Raw genomic sequence first — 8,667 nt, forward strand, 5'->3', positions numbered from 1 at the left:
ACCTGCCTGGAACTCACCGGACTCACCTGACCTACTCTATCTGCCTGTGGTCACATGCGTCATCATGACTACACCTCTTCCTCCAAACAGAAGTCACTCTCATCAGCTATCTCTTTTCTCTCTCCCTCACTCACTCACACACATAATAGTAGAAAGTGCTGACTTAAAGTAAGAAACAGTGGGCTCTCTCACACACACACTTACCCATCTGCTCAGTCTTTTGGTGGGTGTGCCTCACCTGTGGAAACATGTCTTCTGACAGAAATCAGAATTCAAGAGAAACATATCACTGGAAAGTTTTTACTTTTATAAAACTGGTTACATAGTCCTGAAGGCAGGACTGTACTAAAGCTGAAATCACATGCATGCAATCATACTAAACAATATGTTTTCTTCAAAAAGTACAAAAACATCACTCACTGCTAATCTCTTCTGGCATACTACCAAGCAAGATTAAATGTGGTCCAGGAGATATCTGCACAATTTAGGTGCACTTTTTAACTTTTCATAAAAGCATGAAACTTGGTACACTTGTACAGTTTGGGGCCCTGAACATTTTCAGCTAGGGAGCCAAAGATTATGTCTACACCTATGTTTTCATGGTCCATGATTGTATAGTATATCAGTGATAAAACATAATGCAAGTCCTTTATTCTGCAAAACTTTATGTTAATACATTGTTTCAAGTACTTGGGGCAAGGAAATTGTCTTCTCCCAAATGTGATGAGTATGTAAAGTCCCAGTGCAATCAAAAATGTGACTGTAGTGTTTTTGCGGACTTTACTGAAGTATTCACTGTAGTATTTACTGTTTACTATTGTATACACATTGTAGTTCAAAAAAGAGTAGTACACTGAGTGTACAAAACATTAGGAACACCTGCTCTTTCCATGACAGACTGCATCCAGGTGAATCCAGGTGAAAGCTATGATCCCTTATTTATGTCAGTTGTTAAATCCACTTCAATCAGTGTAGATGAAGGGGAGGAGACAGGTTAAAGAAGGATTTTCAAGCCTTGAGACAATTGAGACATGGATATGCCACTCAGAGGGTGAATGAGAGAAACAAAAGTGTCAAGAGCTGCAACAATTTTTTCACGCTCAACAGTTTTCTTTATGTATCACGAATGGTCCACCAACCAAAGGACATGCAGACAACTTTACACAACTGTGGGAAGCATTGGAGTCAACATGGGCCAGCGTCCCTGTGAATGCATTTGACATCTTGTACAGTCCATGCCCTGAGGAATTGAGGCTGTTCGGAGGGAAAAAGAGTGTCCAACTCAATATTAGGAAGGTGTTCCTAATATTTTCTACACTCAGTGTAAATAGTATAGTAATTACTGTAGTATTTTGCTGATTGTAGTATACTGTATTATTTGATGTAGTGTTTTTGCGGTCTGTAGTATACTTTAGTAATTAGTGTAGTGTTTTTGAGGACTGTAGTATAGTATACTGTAGTATTTACTGAAGTGTTTTTTGTTGTTATCTTTGATACAGAACTGGGGGGCTTTCTCCTTGAGGAAACCTACTGGAGAAATACTGATAGAGCACATTTTCATAACTTGTAAGTAGGTAGGACTGGGTTCTGAATGGAGAGTTCGGAGCTTCTGCTCTTTTCTGTAAGTATAGGGAACACAGTATGGTCTATACATGGCATGTAGGTTTTTCACTTACAGGTGGCACAAATTGGTATATAGGGGAAGAGAATGGGCAGGGTATAGACAAATTAAATACTGTAGTATTTACTATAGTTCCAAAAAATTGTGTTTTTGTAGACTGTAGTGTTTTGCGAACATTTCTGTAGTATTTACTACAGTGTTTGTTTTGTGTATAATGCTGTAGTATTTACAATAGTATTCTACAGTATACTACCAAATGCTATACTAAGTACTACACATGATCAAGGGATACTGCAGTACTATAGTATTCTACAGTTTAATACAGAATTATATAGTAAGTATTGTATTATTATATCATAAAGTGTAGTATTTATGTGGTTTATATATTCCCAAACAAAATATACAGTACCAGTCAAAGGTTTGGACACACCTGCTCATTCCAGGGTTTTTGTTTATTTTTACTATTTTCTACATTGAAGAATAATAGTGAAGACATCAAAACAATGAAATGACACATGGAATCATGTAGTAACCAAAAAGGTGTTAAACAAATACAAATATATTTTAGATTCTTCAAAGTAGCCACCCTTTTCCTTGATGACAGCTTTGCACACTTGCCATTCTCTCATACAGCTTCACAAGGAATGCTTTAACAACAGTCTTGAAGAAGTTCCCACATATTCTGAGCACTTGTTGGCTGCTTTTCCTTCACTCTCCAGTCCAACTCATCCCAAACCATATCAATTGGGTTGAGGTAAGCTGATTGTGGAGGCCAGGTCATCTGATGCATTACTCCATCACTCTCCTTCTTGGTCAAATAGCCCTTACACAACCTGGAGGTGTGGGTTGGGTCATTGTCCTGTTGAGAAACAAATGATAGTCCCACTAAGCCCAAACCAGATGGGATGGCGTATCGCTGCAGAATGCTGTGGTAGCCATGCTGGTTAAGTGTGCCTTGAATTCTAAATAAATCACTGACAGTGTCAACAGCAAAGCACCCCACACCTCCTCGTCCATGCTTCACAGTGGGAATCACAAATGCGGAGATCATCCGTTCACCTACTCTGCATCTCACAAAGACACGGCTGTTGGAACCAAAAATATCACATTTGGACTCATCAGACCAAAGGACAGCCTTCCACCGGTCTAATGTCCAAGGGTGATTGTTGGCCAAAGCAAGTCTCTTCTTATTGGTGTCCTTTAGTAGTGGTTTCTTTGCAGCAATTCGACCATGAAGGCCTGATTCACGCAGTCTCCTCTAAACAGTTGATGTTGAGATGTGTCTGTTACTGGAACTCTGTGAAGCATTTATTTGGGCTGCAATCTGAGGTGCAGTTAACTCTAATGAACTTATCCTCTGCAGCAGAGGTAACTCTGGGTCTTACTTTCCTGTGGCGGTCCTCATGAGAGGCAGTTCTATCATAGCGGTTGATGGTTTTTGCAACTGCACTTGAAGAAACCATCAAAGTTCTTGACATTTTCCAGATTGACTGACGTTCATGTCATAATTAAAGTAATGATGAACTGTCGTTTCTCTTTGCTTATTTTAGCTTTTTTTATGGACTTGGTATTTTACCAAATAGGGCTGTTTACCATCCATAACTTGTAACAACTGATTGGCTCCAACGCATTAAGGAAAGAAATTCCACAAATGAACGTTTAACATGGCACACCTGTTAATTGAAATGCATTCTGCGTGACTACCTCATTAACCTGCATGTGTCAGGTTTCTTCAAAATTGAACCCAGAAGCAGACCAGGACAAGGAGAGTAGGAAGAAGGTGAGTATTTATTTACAAGTGAAAGTGAATGGGTAGATATATCCAGGTGGCGTAGCGGGCAGCGGTGGTGAGTTGATGGGAGTAAATAGGTGAATCCAATGGGGAAGCGGAATCCTCCGACGACCAGGCGTGAATGGGGTAAATGATCCGGGTGAGTAACTGAAGACAAAACAAACGGCGGTAAGTTTAAGGCAAGCAATACGTAAAAAACAACAAAACAAATTCTATCCAACTTGAGGCTGATACTCTGGCACAACATACTGTTCATGCTAACGATCCGGCAGGGAATGGATGTCAGGTCCGGGCTTATGAAGAGGAGAGATGATGATCAGGACCAGGTGTGCAGATAGCTGATGGGATACAGGTGCGGGTAATCAGAAACCCCAACTGGCTACATTGCTCGGCAACCAGACAGGGTGCGTTCCAGGACGCCGGAAAAAACACTCCAGGACAGAACATAGGCAAAAAACAGACTCAGGAAACGGGATTCGTGACAGCATGAGAGAATGCCAAAAGTGTGCAACGCTGTCAAGGAAAAGGGTGGCTACTTTGAAGAATCTAAAATATATTTTGATTTGTTTAACACTTTTCTGGTTACTACATGATTCCATATGTGTTATTTCATAGTGTTGATGTCTTCACTATTATTTTACAATGTGGAAAATAGTAGAAATAAATAAAAACCCTTGAATGAGTAGGTGTCCAAACTTTTCACTGGTACTGTATGTAGGTTGGAATAATACTGTGACATTTAAAAAATTATGATAATTCCCTTTTAGTGTAAGAGCTGTTTGAAAAGGCCTTCTAGAAGTTAAGCCTGGATTAGTTTGATTGAGTTTTGTCCTGCCTGGTGACATCACTAGGTGGTAAATTTGTTAATAGATCAATAGAAAATTACAAATAACTGCCAAAAACAGCTAGTTTTCCCCTCCCAACTGAGACCACTCCCAGACAGTACTAGCACAATTCTTGCTTGAGAAATGCATACAGGGCGTTTAGGAGGAGGGGAAAGTTTCGGAAGAAGATACCTTTAAGGAAGAGGGGGGCGTTTGGGAGGAAAGGAACAAGGGTTGGACATAAGGCCTCTGGGAGAGAGAAAAGAACCAGAGTTGGCGTGGGATTGGATGGGAGCAGGAAAGTGCAACCAGAGCCCTCTGTCCCTCATCCTCCTCCTCTTTCCCTTGAGGTGTGATTTACTGATCCTGCAGAGCCAGAGGAATGTTTCTCATAGTACATTGAATATGTGTAAAGTCAGAGATTGATTCATTGAAAAATGATCTCATGTCGTTTATTGCAATAGCTCTCTGACTTTAAGGAGTATTTCCCTCAAAACTATGATTCCTAGAAAATGTGTCCGGAGATTTGGTCAACTTCACCAGATTTTTCAAAAAAATTCTACATGAATCGGAAATGAGGGTCAGCTACACCATAAGCCAAGAAACCCCTTCGTCATGTCCTCATATGTAGCACAACAAGACAATGAAAGTATATCTATCATAGATCATATCATAACATTAGACTGGCTGAGGCAGGGGAGCCTGGCTAGCAGGTGGAAGCAGGGGAGACTGGCGATCCTGCGGAGGCATGAAAGCCCGACAAGCCGGCTGAGGCAGGGGATCCTGGCGATCTGGCTGAGGCATGAGAGCCTGTAGCGGCTCCCGGACCCGACGTCATTTACACTGACACAACAAAAAAAAAACACTCCCTGATGCTTCCCTAAGGTGAGGTGTTATTCTGTAACGAGTTCGGCTGAGTCGGGAAGAAAGTACAGGGAGTGAGTGTTTTAATAAATAAAACTTTAAACACGAATCACAAACAATGCACCGACATGAAACTGAGTCAATAACACCAGAGGAAAGAACAAAGGGGAGTGACAGATATAGGGAAGATAATCAAGGAGGTGATTGAGTCCAGGTGAGTGTCAAGAGGCGCTGGTGCGCTTGATGATAGTGACAGGTGTGTGGGATAATCAGCAGCCTGACGACCTAGAGGCCGGACAGGGAGTTTTCCCTGACACTAGAGCTGACTGCCGGGCCAAACTGAACAATCGGGGGAGAAGGGCCTTGGTCAGGGAGGTGACCAAGAACCCGATGGTCACTCTGACAGAGCTCTAGAGTTCCTCTGTGGAGATGGGAGAACCTTCTAGAAGGTTCTCTATAACCATCTCTGCAGCACTCCACCAATAAGGCCTTTATTGTAGTGGCCAGACGGAAGCCACTCCTCAATAAAAAGCACATGAAAGCCCGCTTGGAGTTTTCCAAAAGGCACCTGAACACTCTCAAACCATGAGAAACAAGATTATCTTGTCTGATGAAACCAGAATTAATTATTTGGCCTGAATGCCAAGCTTCACATCTGGAGGAAACCAGGCACCGCTCATCACCTGGCCAATACCATCCCTACGTTGAAGCATGGTGGTGGCAGCATCATGCTGTGGGGATGTTTTTCAGTGGCAGAGACTGGGAGGCTAGTCAATGCTCGTCAGGATCGAGGAAAAGATGAACGGTGTAAAGTACAGAGAGATCCTTGATGAAAACCTGCTCCAGAGTGCTCAGGACCTCAGACTGAGGTGAAGGTTCACCTTCCAACAGGACAACGACCCTAAGCACACAACCAAGACAACACTGGAGTGGCTTTGGGACAAGTCTCTGAATATCGTTGAGTAGCCCAGCTAGAGCCCAGACTTGAACCTGATCGAACATCTCTGGAGAGACCTGAAAATAGCTATACAGCAACGCTCCCCATCCAATCTGACAGAGCTTGAGTGGATCTGCAGAGAAGAATGGGAGAAACTCCCCAAATACAGGTGTGCCAAGCTTGTAGCGTCATACTCTAGAAGACTCAAGGCTGTAATCGCAGCTAAAGGTGCTTCAACAAAACACTGAGATAAGGGTCTGAATACTTAAGGAAATGTCATATTTCAGTTTTTTTTTAATAAATTTGCTAAAATATCTAAAAAACTGTTTTTCCTTTGTCATTATGGGGTATTGTGTGTAGATTGATTAGAATATATATATTTTAAATCAATTTTAGAACAAGGCTGTAACGTAACAAAATGTGAAAAAAGTCAAGGGGTCTGAATATTTTCAGAATGCACTGTATATAAAAATAAATTGGGGTCGGGGGTCCCCTAGTGCCTGCGGGGTCCAATTCGCAGAGCGTAGTCTGGACATAGGGGTCATTACATATAATGCAGTGATAAACACATTTAACACCCATGATGCTTTGCGCATACAACTAAGGTAAGTACGGAGGTATGAAAGATATAACATTAAAGACCAATGCAGCGTTTTTAAATCTCAAAATCAAATAATTTCTGGGGAAAAATTATTACCTTAATCTGATTGTTTTTAGTTAAAATGGTCAAAAAGAAACAACAATAGCCTCTTAGCAAAGAGCAATTACTCAATAAATAATTTAGCTAGGACTATCTGGGAGTGGTCAGAGTGGGAAGGGGAAAACTTAAAATGAGCTGTTATTGGCAGAGAGGTTTGGAATTCTCTTTCTTATTGATCTATTCACTACACTGAACAAAAATATAAACGCAACATGCAACAATTTCAAAGGTTTGACTGAGTTATAGTTCATATAAGGAAATCAGTTAATTGAAATATGTTCATTAGGCCCTCATCTATGGATTTCACATGGCTGGGAATACAGATATGCATCAAATCACATTTATAATCAAATGAATTTATAAAGCACTTTTTACATCAGCAGATGTCACAAAGTGCTTATACAGAAACCCAGCCTAAAACCCCAAACAGTAAACAATGCAAATGTAGAAGCATGGTGGCTGGGAAAAACTCCCTAGAAAGGCAGGAATCTAGGAATAAATTTAGAGAAGAACCAGGCTCTGAGTCATGGCCAGTCCTTTTCTGGCTGTGCCAGGTGGAGGTTATAAGAGTACATGGCCATTTTAAGGCCAGATCGTTCTTCAAGATGTTCAAACGTTCATAGATGACCAGCAGGGTCAAATAATAATCACAGTGGTTGTAGAGGGTGCATCAGGTCAGCACCTCAGGAGTAAATGTCAGTTGGCTTTTAATAGCCGAGCATTCAGAGGTCGAGACAGCAGGTGCGGTAGAGAGAGAGAAATAGGGAGGGAGGGAGCGAGAGAGAGGGTCAAAAACAGAAGGTCCAGGACAAGGTAGCATGTCTGATGAACAGGTCAGTGTTCCACAGCCGCAGGCAGAACAGTTGAAACTGAAGCAGCAACATGACTTGGTAGAACTTCTGGTAAACAGGTCAGGGTTCCATAGCCACAGGCAAAACAGCAGAAACTGGATCAGCAACATGACCAGTTGGACTGAGGACATCCAGGAGTCATCAGGCCAGGTAGTCCTGAGGCATTGTCCTTGGGCTCAGGTCCTCCAAGAGAGAAAGAGAGAGATATGGGAGAATTCGAGAGAATATACTTAAGTTCACACAGGACACCAGATAAGATAGGAGAAATTCACCAGATAGGACAGACTGACCCTAGCTCCCCGGCACATAGATTATTGCAGCATAGATACTGTAGGCTGAGACAGCGGGGGGTCGGAGACTCTGAGACCCTGTCAGACAATAACCCTGGACAGGGCCAACCAGGCAGGATATAACCTCACCCACTTTGCCAAAGCACAGCCCACACACCGCTAGAGGGATATCAACAGACCACCAACTTACTACCCTGAGATAAAGCTGAGTATAGCCAACGGAAATCTCCACTACACGAGGGGGCGCAAAACGGACAGGGAGATCACGTCAGTGATTCTGCCCACTCAAGTAATGCACCATTCCTAGGGACGGCATGGAAGAGCACCAGTAAGCCAGTGACTCAGCCCCCATAAAAGGGTCATAGGCAGAGAATCCCAGTGGAGAGAAGGGAGCCGGCCAGGCAGAGACAGGAAGGGAGGTTCATAATTTCAGTGCCTTGCCGTTCACCTTTGCACCCATGGGCCAGACTACACTCAATTATAGGACCTACTGAAGAGATGAGTCTTCAGTAAAGACTTAAAGGTCGAGACCGAGTTTGCGTCTCTCACATGGATAGGCAGACCATTCCATAAAAATGTAGCTCTATAGGAGAAATCCCTGCCTCCAGCTGTTTGTTTAGAAATTCTAGGGACAGTAAGGAGGGCTGCGTCTTGTGACCGTAGCATACGTGTAGTTATGTACGGCAGGACCAAATTCGAGAAATAGGTAGGAGCAAGTCCATGTAATACTTTGTAGGTTAGCAGTAAGCATCTGTTGGTCACAGATACCTTAAAAAAAGGTAGGGACG

The 8,667-nt window shown here is 42.4% G+C and overlaps 1 non-coding gene across 1 annotated transcript; it reads right to left on the reverse strand.

Moving 5' to 3' along the window:
* Positions 1 to 1,504: 1,504 nt before the first annotated feature.
* Positions 1,505 to 1,557, reverse strand: LOC118942472. Its single transcript, XR_005038408.1, has one exon. It is a non-coding gene; the product is annotated as a U7 small nuclear RNA (small nuclear RNA).
* Positions 1,558 to 8,667: the final 7,110 nt, after the last annotated feature.

This window comes from Oncorhynchus mykiss, chromosome 20, assembly GCF_013265735.2.
Source record: "Oncorhynchus mykiss isolate Arlee chromosome 20, USDA_OmykA_1.1, whole genome shotgun sequence".
Lineage (NCBI taxonomy): Eukaryota > Metazoa > Chordata > Actinopteri > Salmoniformes > Salmonidae > Oncorhynchus > Oncorhynchus mykiss.